We start from the raw sequence: 18,054 nt of genomic DNA, 5'->3' as shown, positions 1-18,054 counted from the left end.
AACTAAATAATAATGAAAATACTACCTACAATGTTCTGTAGGATACACTTAAAGTTATTCTTTCAGGAAAATGTATTGATTTAAATGCTTACTTTAGAATAGAAGAAAAGCTGAAAATTAATGAGTTATGTGTTTAATTTAGGAAATTAGGAAAACAGCAATAGAAAATAACCCCCAAAATAAAGGAAGTATATAATGAAGATAAAACTAGAAATTAATGAAAAAGAAAACAAAGATACAAAAGATAATGCACAAAAGACTATAGTTGAAAAGAGGATAAAATAGTTAAATCTCAGCTGATATTAAGCAAGGAAAAAGGAGAAAGCACAAATAAACAATGTTAGGAGAAAAAGGGGACATAATTAAAGATAAGGCAAAGATTTTTTTAAATGAGCTAAATTGAATCAATTTAGGCCAAACATTAGAAAACTTAGGTGACATGGACAAATTTCTAGAAAAAAATATAACTTACCAAAATCTACTCAAAAATAGAGAAACTAAATTGTCCTATAACCACTAAAAATTAATATTTTATAATATTCTCATAAAAAAAGTACTAAGTTCAGATATTTTTACAGATGAGTTATACTTTCAACGAAGAGATCATTCCAATCTTTAAAATTGTCTCAGAGTACTGAAAAAGAAAGACTATACCCACAATTCATTCTATGACACCAGTATAACCTTGATACCAAAACCAAAGACAGTACAATAAAGAAACACTGCAGGCTGATGTCAATCATGAACATGGCTGCAAAATTCAAATAAAATGCTAATAAAACAAATCCAGGAGTTTATTTTAAAAGGATAATATATCATAAACAGGATGAGTTTATCCAGAAATGCAAGGGCAATTAAATATTGGGAAATATACAAATATAATTTACTACATTAACAGATTAAAGGGAGAAAAACAGATAATCATCTGAAAAAATTAGGAACACATCCTTTAATATTGGGAACAAGATAAAGAAACTCCTACTTACTACTTGCATTTGAAATTGTACTGGCTTTCCTAACAAGTGTAGTAAGAAATGAAAAAGAATTAAGAAAGTACAAAGACTGGAAAAAGAAGTAAAAGGTAGAAATATTGGAATAGCTATTATACACAAAGATATAATTGTCTACTTAGAATGTTCCGAAGAATATCCAGACAAACAGATAATAATAATAAGAGAGCTTAGCAACACGGCTGACTAGAAGACCAATACACACAAATATTTTTTATACATCAGCAATAAACATAAAATATAATTTTGAAACAATGCAATTTACAATAACAGCAACAAAGTGTAAGGTTTATCTAATGAAAGTTGTGCAAGACCCATGTGTCTATTATAAAGTTGCCAATTCTGCCCAATTTGATCTACACAGTCAATGCAATTTAATTCTAAATCTCAATGAGTTTTTTTCTAAGAAACTGACAAGTTAATTCTAAAATTTATATGGATTACCAAAAGCCAAAAAATAATAAGATCCTCTAGGAAAAGAATAAGGTGGGGAGACTTGCCCCATCAGATTTGGAGGCTTTCATAATACAGTTATAATAATGAAGATAGTGTGGTACAGATGCTGCAATAGACATGTGGAGTAATGGAGTACTACTGAAATTCTGGAAACAGACCCAAACATATGTGGACATAATATATGGCAGGTGGTATTGTAAATACTGTGATAAGGAAGGATTTGTCAATCAGTGGTACTGTGACAATTTAATATCCATATGGAAAAAACCTGATACTGGACTCTTACCTCACACAATATATCAAAGTCAATTGTAGATGTTATTCAAGACTTTGATGTGAAAGCCAGTATTTTCAAATTTCAAAAAGAAATTCATGGCATGGGGTAGAGAAGAATTTCTTAAACAAGACACACAAAAAAAGCATGACCGAAACTGAAAAGATTGACAAATTTAACTATATTAAAAGTAGACTTCTGTTTTTCAAAAAAGTCCCCCCCCCCCAAATTTATAGACAAACCATAAATCCCAATATGCAATGCATGTGACCAGTGATGTGCTGGTAAGTGTTTAAAAACTAGCTTTCTGGAAGAAGATGGTGGCATAGAGAGGAGTGGAAGCTAGTTGGTGCCCCTGGAACAACTAATAAACAACCAGGAACAACTAGTAAATAATCTGGAATATCTGCTGGGGGATAAACATGACTGTCCACTCATCATACACCAACCTGAATTGGGAGGAATGCCTGAGATGGTAGCATAAAATCTGTAAGTAAAAACTGTGGATCCAAGCTGCGAGATCCCTCCCCCCACTGGCAGCCCAAACTACAGAGCCTCGCTGTGATAGAGAACAGCACTCTCCAAGCAAGCAAATATAACTCAGCCCTGTTCCAACCAAGGTTTTAATTAACAAACGTGGACTGCTCAATACAAGCTATGTATCCCCAACAAGCAGACAGAGGCTCTTGGTGACGACTGACCTTAGAGAGCTAGAGGACCACTTTGGGAGGGAGGAGGAGCCCAGAGGACCAGGTGCTATCTCTGGCTGATGGGTGAAACTGAGGGTGGCTATGGACTGGCCCTGAAGGGGGCTTTATGTCCCTTTTTCATCTCAGTGGAGAAAGCCTCAGCCATTTTCAGTTTCCAGTGCTCTGACCCAGACAAAGGTGGAGATATCACAGGCAGAGAGACTATTCAAATGCAAATGATATCTCCCCAGGGAGTGTATCTTCCCTAAGAGGAAGGGGGTGGGGCTCAGCTCTACTACCTGCCTTCCATTCAGAACCAGACCCCAGAGCCTGGGGGAAAACAGCCATGTGCCACACCTCCTTACCCTAGTTTGGAGCTACAGGCTAACAGGAGCCACCTGCTGGGCAGAAAAGCACAGTGACTTGAGGCCTCACAGGGTGTATCAATCTTCTAAGACACCCTCAGGGAAACCAGATACTATTGCCTTCTTCCAAGATCTGAGCCCGTTCTGGTCTGGGAAAACCTGATTGAGGTAACCAAGGAAACCAGATACCTAGACAACAGAAAACTACAATCTACACTAAGAAAAATGAAGTTATGGCCCAGTCAAAGGAACAAACTTACACATCAACTGAGATACAGGAATTGAAACAACTAATGCTAAATCAATTAAAGTTTAGGGAAGATATGGTAAAAGAGATGAAGTGTACAATGAAAACACTGGGCATACATAAGGTAGAAATTGAAACTTCGAAAAAACAACTAGCAGAATCTATGGAAATGAAAGGCACAACACAAGAGATGAGAAACACAATGGAGACATACAACAGCAGATCTCAAGAGGCAGAAGAAAATACTCAAGAACTGGAGAACAAGACACTTGAAAGCCTACACACAAAAGAACAGATAGAGAAAAGAATGGAAAAATATAAGCAACATCTCCAGGAATTGAATGACAACATGAAGTGCAGGAATGTACCTGTCATGAGTGTCCCAGAAGAAGAAGAGAAAGGAAAAGAGGCGAAGCAATAATAGAGGACATAATCAATGAAAATTTCCCATCTCTTATGAAAGACACAAAATTACGGATCCAAGAAGCATAGCATACCCCAAACAGAATAGATGTGAATATGCCTACACCAAGACACTTAATAATCAGATTATCAAACATCAAAGATAAAGAGAGCATCCTGAAAGCAGCAAGAGAAAAGTGATCCATCACATACAAAGGAAGCTTGATAAGACTATGTGCGGATTTCTCAATAGAAACCACGGAGGCGAGAAGGAAGTGGGGTGATATATTTAAGATACTGAAAGAGAAAAACCACCATTCAAGAATCCTATATCCAGCAAAATTGTCCTTCAAATATGAGGGAGACCTTAAAATATTCTCTGACAAACAGACAGTGACCGAGTTTGTGAAAAAGGTACCTGCTCTACAGCAAACACTAAACGGAGCACTGCAGACAGAAAGGAAAAGACAGGAGTAAGAAGTTTGGAACACAATTACTGGAGATAGTAACACGGCAATGTAAGTACACTGAACAAAGATGACTGTGAGTATGGTTGAAAGAGGAAGGTTAGGAGCATGTGGGACACCAGAAGGAAAGAGTAAAGATAGAGACTGGGACTGTATAACTCAGTGAAACCTAGGGTGCTCAACGATTGTGATAAAAGGTACAAATATGTTTTTACGTGAGGTAGAACAAATGAGTGTCAATATTGCAAGGTGTTAAAAATAGGATGGGATTGGGGGGGGAAATACAATCAATGCAAACTAGAGACTATAATTAACAGAAACATTGTATTATGCTCCCTTCAATATAACAAAGGCAATATACCAAAGCTAAACGCATATGGAAGGGGGGACATGGAGGAAGGGTATGGGACTCCTGGCATTGGTGATGTTGTCTGACTGTTTTATTCTACTTTAGTTTAATGCTATCTTTCCTTTTGTTGTTTCCTAGCTGTCACGTTTTGTTTTGTTTTGTTTTGTTCCTCTCTTTGTTTTTTCTTTTTTCTTTTGTTTCTCTACCTTCTTCTCTTCCTCCTTCTTTGTGGAAAAAATTGAGATATTCTTATATAGATAGAGGCAATGGTGGTGAATACATAAATACATGACTATATAGGGAACCATCGATTGTTTACTTAGGACAGAATGTATGGTGTGTGAACAAAACCGTCTTTAAAAAAATTGGTTGATGAAGAAAGCTTGAGGGCACTATATTGAGTGAAATAAGACAGACACATAAGGACAAATATTGCAGGGTCTCACTGATATGAACTAATTATAATATGTAAACTCATAGACATGAAATGTAAGTTATCAGGATATAGAACGAGGCTAAAGAATGGGGAGCAGTTGCTTATTATGAACAGAATGTTCAACTAGGGTGAACTTAAACATTTGGAAATGGACAGAGGTGATGGTAGCACATTGTGAGAATAACTAACAGTGCTGAATGGTGTGTGAATGTGGTGGAAAGGGTAAGCTCAGAATCACGTATGTCACCAGAAGGAATGTTGGAGGTTAAAAGATGGGAATGTATAAAACAGTGAATCTTGTGGTGGACAATGTCCATGATTAACTGTACAAATATTAGAATCTCTCTCATAGACTAGAACAAATGTATGACACTATAACTAGAAATTAATAATAGAGGGGCATATAGGAAAAGTATATACCTACTGCATACTATATACTCCAGTTAGTAGTATTTTAACATTCTTTCATCAACAGTAACAAATATACTATACCAATACTATGAGTTAATAATAGAGGGGGGTGGTTAGGGCTATGGGAGGATTTGAGTTTCCTTTTTTTGTCTTTATTTCTTTTCTGGAATAATGAAAATGTTCTAAAAATTGAAAAAAAATTAATTGTGGTGATGGAAGCACAGCTGTATGATAGTATCGTGGGCAACTGTACACTTTGGATCTTTGGATAATTGTATGCTATATGAACAATCTCAATTAAAAAAATTTAAAAAAATTTTTTTAAAAAGTAGCTCATAGAGAAAAGACAGATTGCCTATAAAGGAACAACAAAAAGAGTGATGGCAGACTCCTCATCAGCAACAAGGGAGGGAGGGAAAGAAATAGCGATGTGACAGCACATTAAAGTTGGTGGACTGAGCTATCGGGGAGGGGGTTCAGGGTATGATGGAATTCTGTGTATGGGGTTAGCATTGTTTTTGCAACTGTTCCTATAACTTTGAATTTATTTCAAAATAAAAAAAAGAGACCACTGTTAACTATAGTCCATAGTTTGCAATAGTTACATTTTTTCCATACACCCTTCTATTATTAACCTCTTGTAATAGTGTCATCCATTTGTTCAAGTTCATGAAAGAACATTTTAATATTTGTACAGTTAATCACAGTCATCATCCACAAGATTCACTGTGTTATACATTCCTATGTTTTAACCTTCAGCTTTCCTTCTGGTGATATACATGACTCTGAACTTCCTTCTACCACATTCACCCCCAATTCAGCACTGTTAATTATACTCACAATAACATGCTACCATCAGCTCTATCCATTTCCAAATGTTTAAGTCTGACCTAGTTAAAAATTCTGTACATATTAAGCAACCACTCCCCATTCTCTAGCCTCATTCTATGTCCTGGTGAGCTCTATTCTAGATTTTTATGTCTATGAGTTTACATATTTTTTGTGTCTGACTTATTTCACTTAACATAACGGCCTCAAGGTTCATCCATACTGTCGCATGCATCAGGACTTCATTCCTTCTTACTGCTGAATAATATTCCATTGTGTGTATATACCACGTTTAGTTTTTCCATTCATTTGTTGATGGACAGTTGGGTTGTTTCCATCTTTTGGCAATTGTGAATAATGATGCCATGAACACTGGTGTGCAAATGTCTGTTCAAGTCCTTGCTTTCAGTACTTCTGTGTATGTATACCAAGTAGTGATATTTCCAGTCCATAAGGCAACTCTTTGGTTGGTTTTCTGAGGACCTGCCAAACTGTCCTCCACAGCAGCTGTACCATTTTACATTCACACCCGCAGTGAATAAGTGTTCCAGTTTCTCCACATCCTCTCCCACTCTTGTAGTTTCCTGTTTGTTTAATGGCACCCATTCTAGTAGGTGTGGAATGATATCTCATTGTGGTTTTGATTTGCATTTCCCTAACAGCTAGTGAAGCTGAGCAACTTTTCATGTGGCATTATCTTTTAAAGTTTAAGACTTGCATTCCCTACAACCCAGCAATAAGTACTCTCAGGGAAGTATTTTAGAGAAACTTGTACAACTGCACCAGAAAACATGAACCTGAATGTTCAGAGTAGCATTTTGCAAGAGTAAAACAAAAACGAAAACAACCCAAATTTATCAGTTGGAGTTTGTTCGGAGAAGCAGAAGCACTAAGAGAAATAGATGTAATAAGGGATTTTTATGGGGATTTGGCTGTTAGCAATTGTGGGAATTAATTGTGTAAGCATTACTTACGTAAGACTGTTGTTTGTGTGTCTAGAGCTGCAGCCCAAAGTCCACAGGAGAGGCAGTCAAGATGTGAAGTGAGAGAAGCAAGGACACACTGGAACCCACAAGGATGGACTGGAATCTGCATTGGTGTCTCACCACCTCCAAAACTGCAGCTTCAGTGGTGGGGCTGCCCTCAAGGGGAAGCTAGCGCCATTCAGCATGGAGTTAAACACATCAACCTTCTTCCCAAAAGAAGTTCTCACTTTTCTTTATTCAGTTTTGGGATATTCATTCCTCTTTTAGTTGAGTAACATTCACCTTTTGAAATCCTGTAATTGAAATACTGAGACATAAGGTTAACTTCTATTAACACATCTTATTTTAGATTGTTGGGAGATAGAATAGGAGAAGAAAAAAAATCAGTTAATATATGTACAAATATATTCATATAAAATTAGGAATTCTCATAACTATTATGGCCCCCATTTCTGTAACTGATCACGTGCTCACAGCTGACTCTATAATTACTTCTACTACCCAATCCATATCCCTTTGCTCTCAGAAAATACCTCAGCTGGTCATGGATCCTTGCCTGGTAGTGTGACTCTGTGATGTTCATTTCTGAAGGGTCTGGGCTGTTAGCAGTCCTGCTTATACTAGGTTGTTGTTGTTTTCCATTGACATAAATCACAGGACAGGGGAGTACTAACAGGCACCCTAAGGATGACCTGCATTCCAGATATACTTCTCTTTCCCCCCATTGTGTAGTAGCACTCAGTCTCTCTTTGATAAGTTCAGTCAACACAGTCAGTGCAATCTCCTCATTCTTTGTCTGTTGAGTCACTAATATGAGGAATATAAAGTAGCCAGGAGGCAGTCTCAAATTCCAGTTCAATGAAATCATTGCTCTGTGTATTGCTCTGTGTCCTGGTGGAAGCATTCTTCCCTTGGGAATGGAAACTTCTAAGCCAGCAGAGTCCAAAGTTGTAGAGACAGGTAGCAAGACTTTACCAGTGGGTCATTAGGGACAATAGTGAGAGGAACCATTCTCATTTCCATCCCTTGAATCCTGGACCCATCAATTCTGACTATGGGAGATACAGCACCCAGAAAACCATCACTGATTAGAGGTCCCATACCTGGAGGACATTGCTTCTGCCCCACAAAATATTGCCAGCCAGCTGTCACTTACCTGAATCTTCAAAAGGCCATCTCACTGTTCTGTCTGGCTGACTACTTCAGGGTAACAGGGACGTGACAACACCAGTGAATTCCATGAACATAATCCCATGACACACTTCTATTGTTGTACAATAATGTCCTTGCTTGGGAGTGAAACAGTTCTTGCACAATCCACCAAAAGACGTGTACAAGAATGTTCATGGCAGCACTCTGTGAAATAGCAAATATACGGAAATAAGCAAAATACTCATCAACAGGAGAAATGATAAATAAATTGAGGGATAGTCATACAATGGAATATTAAATAGCAGTGAAAATTAGTGTACTCTACATGCAATATCTATCTTACAAACAAAATCTGAGTAAAAAAGACAAATACAGGAGAATATGTACAGTGTAGTTCCATTAACCTATGGACAAAAAAAGCACAAGGGCAGAAGTAAGGTATGTAATCCAGCCTGTGTTCTGTTTGCCAACCAATGACCCCTGGTGCAGGGTTGCACCCAACCCAAGGAAGGGGACCCTTTCCCTAATTTGCACAAAGGCTATATGACGTAGATGTAAAGGTATTGGTAAAGTTTTAATCCTTATATTTGGTGATAGGTTCATGAGTTTTATCATTTTAAACCCCAGTCAGTTTACTTCTCTAGAGTCAGTCACTGTTCACAGTTGCTTGTGTGTCCTTCCAGTGATACTCAATGCATTGCAAGCATGGATATATACATATTTATTCCTTCGTTAAAAAAAATAAATGGGAACGTCCTATAATATTGCATTGGATCTTTTTCCCACTTAACAGTCTATTTTAGAATTGCATGTGTAGATGTACCTTGTATTGGTTTTTTTTTTTTAATGTCAGCTTAGCATGCCATTTTATAGATGTACAGACATCTATACAATGTCTACTAATGGGACATTTTGGTTGTTTCCTATTTGCTATTATGAACAAAGCTTTGATGAGTATTCTTTTACAGGCATTTTTGCCGATGTGTATGATTATGTGAGTAGGATGAATTCCTAGAATTGCAAATGCTGGGTCAAATAGAATGTATTTTGATACCTATTGCATAAAATATAGGATTCCCATATCCCACCCTATTATTAACAACTTGTATTGGTGTGGAACAATTTTTGCAATTGATGAAAGCACACTTTTATAATTGTACTATTAACTATAGTCCATGGTTTAGTTTAGGGTTCACTGTTTGTGTAGTACAGTTCCATGGATTTTTAAAAAATTTTTATTCTGTTACCATATACATAACCTAACATTCTCCCTTTTAACCACATTCAGATCTATACCTCAGTGCTGTTAATTGTGTTCACAATGTTATGCTACCATCACCACCATCTATTACCAAAACATTTCCATTGTTCCAAATAGGAAACCTGCACATTTTAAGCCTTAATTTCCCATTCCCTATCCCACCACCATCCCCTGGTACCTATAGTCTAGATTCTAACTCTATGAGTTTGCTTATTCTAATTCCTTCAACTCAACAACAAAAAGACAAACAGCCCAATTTAAAAATGGTCAAAAGACTTGAACAGACATCTCTCAAAAGAAGATATGCAAATGGCTAGAAAGAACAAGAAAAGATAAACAACATTAGCCATCAGGGAATGCAAATCAAACCACAATGTAAATCTCCCTGGCAATGTAGTATATGACTCCCGGGGAAGATCCTGGACCTGGCATCATGGGATTGAGAACATCTTCTTGACCAAAAGGGGGAAGCGAAATGATATGAAATAAAGTTTCAGTGGCTGAGAGATTTCAAATGGAGTCAAGAGGTCATTCTGGAGGGTATTCTTACGCGCTATATAGATATCCCTTTTTAGTTTTTAGTGTATTGGAATAGCTAGAAGGAAATACCTGAAAATATCAAACTGCAACCCAGTAGCCTTGATTCTTGAAGATGATTGTATAACTATGTATATTACATGGTGTGACGTGTGATTGTGAAAACCTTGTGGCTCACACTCCCTTTATCCAGTGTATGGACTGATGAGCAGAAAAAGTGGGGGCAAAAATTGAAAGCTAGGGTGGGATGGGGGGGTGGGATGTTTTAGGTGTTCTTTTTTACTTCTATTTTTATTTTTATTTTTATTTATTTATTTTTTTTTTTGGAGTAATGAAAATGTTCAAAAACTGATTGTGGTGATGAAGCACAACTACACAATGGTGCTGTGAAAACTGATTGTATGCTGTGGACGACTGTATGTGAATACATATCAATAAAACTGAATTTAAAAAAAAACACGAGGGAGGCGGGGCAAGATGGCAGACTGGTGAGCTGTATGTTTTAGTTACTCCTCCAGGAAAGTAGGTAAAAAGCCAGGAACTGCGTGGACTGGACACCACAGAGCAATCTGTCTTTGGGCATACTTCATACAACACTCATGAAAACGTGGAACTACTGAGATCAGCGAAATCTGTAAGTTTTTGCGGCCAGGGGACCCGCGCCCCTCCCTGCCAGGCTCAGTCCCGGGGGAGGAGGGGCTGTCAGCTCCAGGAAGGAGAAGGGAGAATTGCAGTGGCTGCTCTTATCGGAAACTCATTCTACTGATTCAAACTCCAACCATAGATAGACTGAGACCAGACACCAGAGACTCTGAGAGCAGCCAGCCCAGCAGAGAGGAGACAGGCATAGAAAAAAAACAACACGAAAAACTCCAAAATAAAAGCAGAGGATTTTTGGAGTTCTGGTGAACACAGAAAGGGGAAGGGCGGAGATCAGGCCTTGAGGCACATATGCAAATCCCGAAGCAAGGCTGATCTCTCTGCCCTGTGCACCTTTCCTTAATGGCCCTGGTTGCTTTGTCTATTAGCATTTCAATAACCCATTAGATCTCTGAGGAGGGCCGTTTTTTTTTTTTTTTTTTTTTTTTTTTTTTAAATCCTTTTTGCTTTTTCTAAAACAATTACTCTAAGAAGCTCAATACAGAAAGCTTCAAAGAATTGAAATTTGGGCACGTCAAGTCAAGAGCAGAACTAAGAGAGCTCTGAGACAAAAGGCAATAATCCAGTGGCTGAGAAAATTCACTAAACAACACAACTTCCCAAGAAAAGGGGGGTGTCCGCTCACAGCCATCATCCTGGTGGACAGGAAACACTCCTGCCCATCGCCAGCCCCATAGCCCAGAGCTGCCCCAGACAACCCAGTGTGACGGAAGTGCTTCAAATAACAGGCACACACCACAAAACTGGGCGTGGACATTAGCCTTCCCTGCAACCTCAGCTGAATGTCCCAGAGCTGGGAAGGGGGAACAGTGTGAATTAACAGAGCCCCATTCAGCCATCATTTGAGCAGACTGGGAGCCTCCCAACACAGCCCAGCAGCCCAGAACTGCCCTGGGGGGACGGCACTCACCTGTGACATAGCACAGTCATCCCTCAACAGAGGACCCGGGGTGCACAGCCTGGAAGAGGGGCCCACTTGCAAGTCTCAGGAGCCATACGCCAATACCAAAGACTTGTGGGTCAGTGGCAGAGACAAACTGTGGCAGGACTGAACTGAAGGATTAGACTATTGCAGCAGCTTTAAAACTCTAGGATCATCAGGGAGATTTGATTGTTAGGGCCACCCCCCCTCCCCGACTGCCCAGAAACACGCCCCACATACAGGGCAGGCAACACCAACTACACACGCAAGCTTGGGACAACCAATTGGGCCCCACAAGACTCACTCCCCCACTCACCAAAAAGGCTAAGCAGGGGAGATCTGGCTTGTGGAGAACAGGTGGCTCGTGGACGCCACCTGCTGGTTAGTTAGAGAAAGTGTACTCCACGAAGCTGTAGATCTGATAAATTAGAGATAAGGACTTCAACTGGTCTACAAACCCTAAAAGAACCCTAACAAGGTCAGCAAATGCCACGAGGCCAAAAACAACAGAAAATTATAAAGCATATGAAAAAACCAGACGATATGGATAACCCAAGCCCAAGCACCCAAATCAAAAGACCAGAAGAGACACACCTAGAGCAGCTACTCAAAGAACTAAAGATGAACAATGAGACCATAGTACGGGATATGAAGGAAATCAAGAAGACCCTAGAAGAGCATAAAGAAGACATTGCAAGACTAAATAAAAAAATGGATGATCCTATGGAAATTAAAGAAACTGTTGACCAAATTAAAAAGATTCTGGACACTCATAGTACAAGACTAGAGGAAGTTGAACAACGAATCAGTGACCTGGAAGATGACAGAATGGAAAATGAAAGCATAAAAGAAAGAATGGGGAAAAAAATTGAAAAACTCGAAATGGACCTCAGGGATATGATAGATAATATGAAACGTCCGAATATAAGACTCATTGGTGTCCCAGAAGGGGAAGAAAAGGGTAAAGGTCTAGGAAGAGTATTCAAAGAAATTGTTGGGGAAAACTTCCCAAATCTTCTAAACAACATAAATACACAAATCATAAATGCTCAGCGAACTCCAAATAGAATAAATCCAAAAAAACCCACTCCGAGACATATACTGATCACACTGTCAAACATAGAAGAGAAGGAGCAAGTTCTGAAAGCAGCAAGAGAAAAGCAATTCACCACATACAAAGGAAACAGCATAAGACTAAGTAGTGACTACTCAGCAGCCACCATGGAGGCGAGAAGGCAGTGGCACGATATATTTAAAATTCTGAGTGAGAGGAATTTCCAGCCAAGAATACTTTATCCAGCAAAGCTCTCCTTCAAATTTGAGGGAGAGCTTAAATTTTTCACAGACAAACAAATGCTGAGAGAATTTGCTAACAAGAGACCTGCCCTACTGGAGATACTAAAGGGAGCCCTACAGACACAAAGACAGGACAGAGAGACTTGGAGAAAGGTTCAGTACTAAAGAGATTCGGTATGGGTACAATAAAGGATATTAATAGAGAGAGGGAAAAATATGGCAAACATAATCCAAAGGATAAGATGGCCGATTCAAGAAATGCCTTCACGGTTTTAACGTTGAATGTAAATGGATTAAACTCCCCAATTAAAAGATATAGATTCGCAGAATGGATCAAAAAAAATGAACCATCAATATGTTGCATACAAGAGACTCATCTTAGACACAGGGACACAAAGAAACTGAAAGTGAAAGGATGGAAAAAAATATTTCATGCAAGCTACAGCCAAAAGAAAGCAGGTGTAGCAATATTAATCTCAGATAAAATAGACTTCAAATGCAGGGATGTTTTGAGAGACAAAGAAGGCCACTACATACTAATAAAAGGGGCAATTCAGCAAGAAGAAATAACAATCGTAAATGTCTATGCACCCAATCAAGGTGCCACAAAATACATGAGAGAAACATTGGCAAAACTAAAGGAAGCAATTGATGTTTCCACAATAATTGTGGGAGACTTCAACACATCACTCTCTCCTATAGATAGATCAACCAGACAGAAGACCAATAAGGAAATTGAAAACCTAAACAATCTGATAAATGAATTAGATTTAACAGACATATACAGGACATTACATCCCAAATCACCAGGATACACATACTTTTCTAGTGCTCACGGAACTTTCTCCAGAATAGATCATATGCTGGGACATAAAACAAGCCTCAATAATTTAAAAAGATTGAAATTATTCAAAGCACATTCTCTGACCACAATGGAATACAATTAGAAGTCAATAACCATCAGAGACTTAGAAAATTCACAAATACCTGGAGGTTAAACAACACACTCCTAAACAATCAGTGGGTTAAAGAAGAAATAGCAAGAGAAATTGCTAAATATATAGAGACGAATGAAAATGAGAACACAACATACCAAAACCTATGGGCTGCAGCAAAAGCAGTGCTAAGGGGGAAATTTATAGCACTAAACGCATATATTAAAAAGGAAGAAAGAGCCAAAATCAAAGAACTAATGGATCAACTGAAGAAGCTAGAAAATGAACAGCAAACCAATCCTAAACCAAGTACAAGAAAAGAAATAACAAGGATTAAAGCAGAAATAAATGACATAGAGAACAAAAAAACAATAGAAAGGATAAATATCACCAAAAGTTGGTTCTTTGAGAAGATCAACAAGATTGACAAGCCCCTAGCTAGACTGACAAAATCAAAAGAGAGAAGACCCATATAAACAAAATAATGAATGAAAAAGGTGATATAACTGCAGATCCTGAAGAAATTAAAAAAATTATAAGAGGATATTATGAACAACTGTATGGCAACAAACTGGATAATGTAGAAGAAATGGACAATTTCCTGGAAACATATGAACAACCTAGACTGACCAGAGAAGAAATAGAAGACCTCAACCAACCCATCACAAGCAAAGAGATCCAATCAGTCATCAAAAATCTTCCCACAAATAAATGCCCAGGGCCAGATGGCTTCACAGGGGAATTCTACCAAACTTTCCAGAAAGAACTGACACCAATCTTACTCAAACTCTTTCAAAACATTGAAAAAAATGGAACACTACCTAACTCATTTTATGAAGCTAACATCAATCTAATACCAAAACCAGGCAAAGATGCTACAAAAAAGGAAAACTACCGGCCAATCTCCCTAATGAATATAGATGCAAAAATCCTCAACAAAATACTTGCAAATCGAATCCAAAGACACATTAAAAAAATCATACACCATGACCAAGTGGGGTTCATTCCAGGCATGCAAGGATGGTTCAACATCAGAAAAACAATCAATGTATTACAACACATTAAAAACTCGAAGGGAAAAATCAATTGATCATCTCAATAGATGCTGAAAAAGCATTTGACAAAATCCAACATCCCTTTTTGATAAAAACACTTCAAAAGGTAGGAATTGAAGGAAACTTCCTCAACATGATAAAGAGCATATATGAAAAAACCCACAGCCAGCATAGTACTCAATGGTGAGAGACTGAAAGCCTTCCCTCTAAGATCAGGAACAAGACAAGGATGCCCGCTGTCACCGCTGTTATTCAACATTGTGCTGGAAGTGCTAGCCAGGGCAATCCGGCAAGACAAAGAAATAAAAGGCATCCAAATTGGAAAAGAAGAAGTAAAACTGTCATTGTTTGCAGATGATATGATCTTATATCTAGAAAACCCTGAGAAATCAACGATACACCTACTAGAGCTAATAAACAAATTTAGCAAAGTAGCGGGATACAAGATTAATGCACATAAGTCAGTAATGTTTCTATATGCTAGAAATGAACAAACTGAAGAGACACTCAAGAAAAAGATACCATTTTCAATAGCAACTAAAAAAATCAAGTACCTAGGAATAAACTTAACCAAAGATGTAAAAGACCTATACAAAGAAAACTACATAACTCTACTAAAAGAAATAGAAGGGGACCTTAAAAGATGGAAAAATATTCCATGTTCATGGATAGGAAGACTAAATGTCATTAAGATGTCAATTCTACCCAAACTCATCTACAGATTCAATGCAATCCCAATCAAAATTCCAACAACCTACTTTGCAGACTTGGAAAAGCTAGTTATCAAATTTATTTGGAAAGGAAAGATGCCTCGAATTGCTAAAGACACTCTAAAAAAGAAAAACGAAGTGGGAGGACTTACACTCCCTGACTTTGAAGCTTATTATAAAGCCACAGTTGCCAAAACAGCATGGTACTGGCACAAAGATAGACATATAGATCAATGGAATCGAATTGAGAATTCAGAGATAGACCCTCAGATCTATGGCCGACTGATCTTTGATAAGGCCCCCAAAGTCACCGAACTGAGCCATAATGGTCTTTTCAACAAATGGGGCTGGGAGAGTTGGATATCCATATCCAAAAGAATGAAAGAGGACCCCTACCTCACCCCCTACACAAAAATTAACTCAAAATGGACCAAAGATCTCAATATAAAAGAAAGTACCATAAAACTCCTAGAAGATAATGTAGGAAAACATCTTCAAGACCTTGTATTAGGAGGCCACTTCCTAGACTTTACACCCAAAGCACAAGCAACAAAAGAGAAAATAGATAAATGGGAACTCCTCAAGCTTAGAAGTTTCTGCACCTCAAAGGAATTTCTCAAAAAGGTAAAGAGGCAGCCAACTCAATGGGAAAAAATTTTTGGAAACCATGTATCTGACAAAAGACTGATATCTTGCATATACAAAGAAATCCTACAACTCAATGACAATAGTACAGACAGCCCAATTATAAAATGGGCAAAAGATATGAAAAGACAGTTCTCTGAAGAGGAAATACAAATGGCCAAGAAACACATGAAAAAATGTTCATCTTCACTAGCTATTAGAGAGATGCAAATTAAGACCACAATGAGATACCATCTAACACCGGTTAGAATGGCTGCCATTAAACAAACAGGAAACTACAAATGCTGGAGGGGATGTGGAGAAATTGGAACTCTTATTCATTGTTGGTGGGACTGTATAATGGTTCAGCCACTCTGGAAGTCAGTCTGGCAGTTCCTTAGAAAACTAGATATAGAGTTACCATTCGATCCAGCGATTGCACCTCTCGGTATATACCCGGAAGATCGGAAAGCAGTGACACGAACAGATATATGCACGCCAATGTTCATAGCAGCATTATTCACAATTGCCAAGAGATGGAAACAACCCAAATGTCCTTCAACAGATGAGTGGATAAATAAAATGTGGTATATACACACGATGGAATACTACGCGGCAGTAAGAAGGAACGATCTGGTGAAACATATGACAACATGGATGAACCTTGAAGACATAATGCTGAGCGAAATAAGCCAGGCACAAAAAGAGAAATATTATATGCTACCACTAATGTGAACTTTGAAAAATGTAAAACAAATGGTTTATAATGTAGAATGTAGGGGAACTAGCAGTAGAGAGCAATTAAGGAAGGGGGAACAATAATCCAAGAAGAACAGATAAGCTATTTAACGTTCTGGGGATGCCCAGAAATGATTATGGTCTGTTAATTTCTGATGGATGTAGTAGGAACAAGTTCACTGAAATGTTGCTATATTATGTAACTTTCTTGGGGTAAAGTAGGAACATGTTGGAAGTTAAGCAGTTATCTTAGGTTAGTTGTCTTTTTCTTACTCCCTTGCTATGGTCTCTTTGAAATGTTCTTTTATTGTATGTTTGTTTTCTTTTTAACTTTTTTTTTCATACAGTTGATTTGAAAAAAGAAGGGAAAGTTAAAAAAAAAAAAAAAAGAAAAAAGACAAACAAGGAAAAAAAAAAAAAAAAAGATGTAGTGCCCCCTTGAGGAGCCTGTGGAGAATGCAGGGGTATTCGCCTACCCCACCTCCATGGTTGCTAACATGACCACAGACATAGGGGACTGGTGGTTTGATGGGTTGAGCCCTCTACCATAAGTTTTACCCTTGGGAAGATGGCTGCTGCAAAGGAGAGGCTAGGCCTCCCTGTATTTGTGCCTAAGAGTCTCCTCCTGAATGCCTCTTTGTTGCTCAGATGTGGCCCTCTCTCTCTGGCTAAGCCAACTTGAAAGGTGAAATCACTGCCCTCCCCCCTACGTGGGATCAGACACCCAGGGAAGTGAATCCCCCTGGCAACGTGGAATATGACTCCCGGGGAGGAATGTAGACCCGGCATCGTGGGATGGAGAACATCTTCTTGACTAAAAGGGGGATGTGAAAGGAAATGAAATAAGCCTCAGTGGCAGAGAGATTCCAAAACGAGCCGAGAGATCACTCTGGTGGGCACTCTTACGCACACTTTAGACAACCTTTTTTAGGTTCTAAAGAATTGGGGTAGCTGGTGGTGGATACCTGAAACTATTAAACTACAACCCAGAACCCATGAATCTCGAAGACAGTTGTATAAAAATGTAGCTTATGAGGGGTGACAGTGGGATTGGGAATGCCATAAGGACCAAACTCCACTTTGTCTAGTTTATGGATGGATGTGTAGAAAAGTAGGGGAAGCAAACAAACAGACAAAGGTACCTAGTGTTCTTTTTTACTTCAATTGCTCTTTTTCACTCTAATTATTATTCTTGTTATTTTTGTGTGTGTGCTAATGAAGGTGTCAGGGATTGATTTAGGTGA

General features: G+C 38.3%; 1 protein-coding gene across 7 annotated transcripts in view; it reads right to left on the bottom strand.

The window, feature by feature from the left end:
* Nucleotides 1-18,054, bottom strand: part of PDCD1LG2 (programmed cell death 1 ligand 2) — a 139,888-nt gene that overhangs the window by 41,458 nt on the left and 80,376 nt on the right. For 4 of the 7 annotated variants that reach the window (XR_005210623.1, XR_005210624.1, XR_005210626.1 and 1 more), the window contains one exon: nt 6,527-8,276. The gene's annotated coding sequence lies outside the window, so the exon portion shown is untranslated. Of the gene's footprint in view, nt 1-6,526; nt 8,277-18,054 lie in introns of those variants that run through there. The other 3 variants (XR_005210625.1, XR_005210622.1, XR_005210621.1) reach the window with 3 other exon arrangements.

The sequence above is a fragment of the Choloepus didactylus genome, chromosome 10 (genome assembly GCF_015220235.1).
Source record: "Choloepus didactylus isolate mChoDid1 chromosome 10, mChoDid1.pri, whole genome shotgun sequence".
NCBI classification, from domain to species: domain Eukaryota; kingdom Metazoa; phylum Chordata; class Mammalia; order Pilosa; family Megalonychidae; genus Choloepus; species Choloepus didactylus.
The sequence above is the reverse complement of the archived record's forward strand: the minus strand, read 5'-3'. Positions and strand labels throughout refer to the sequence as shown.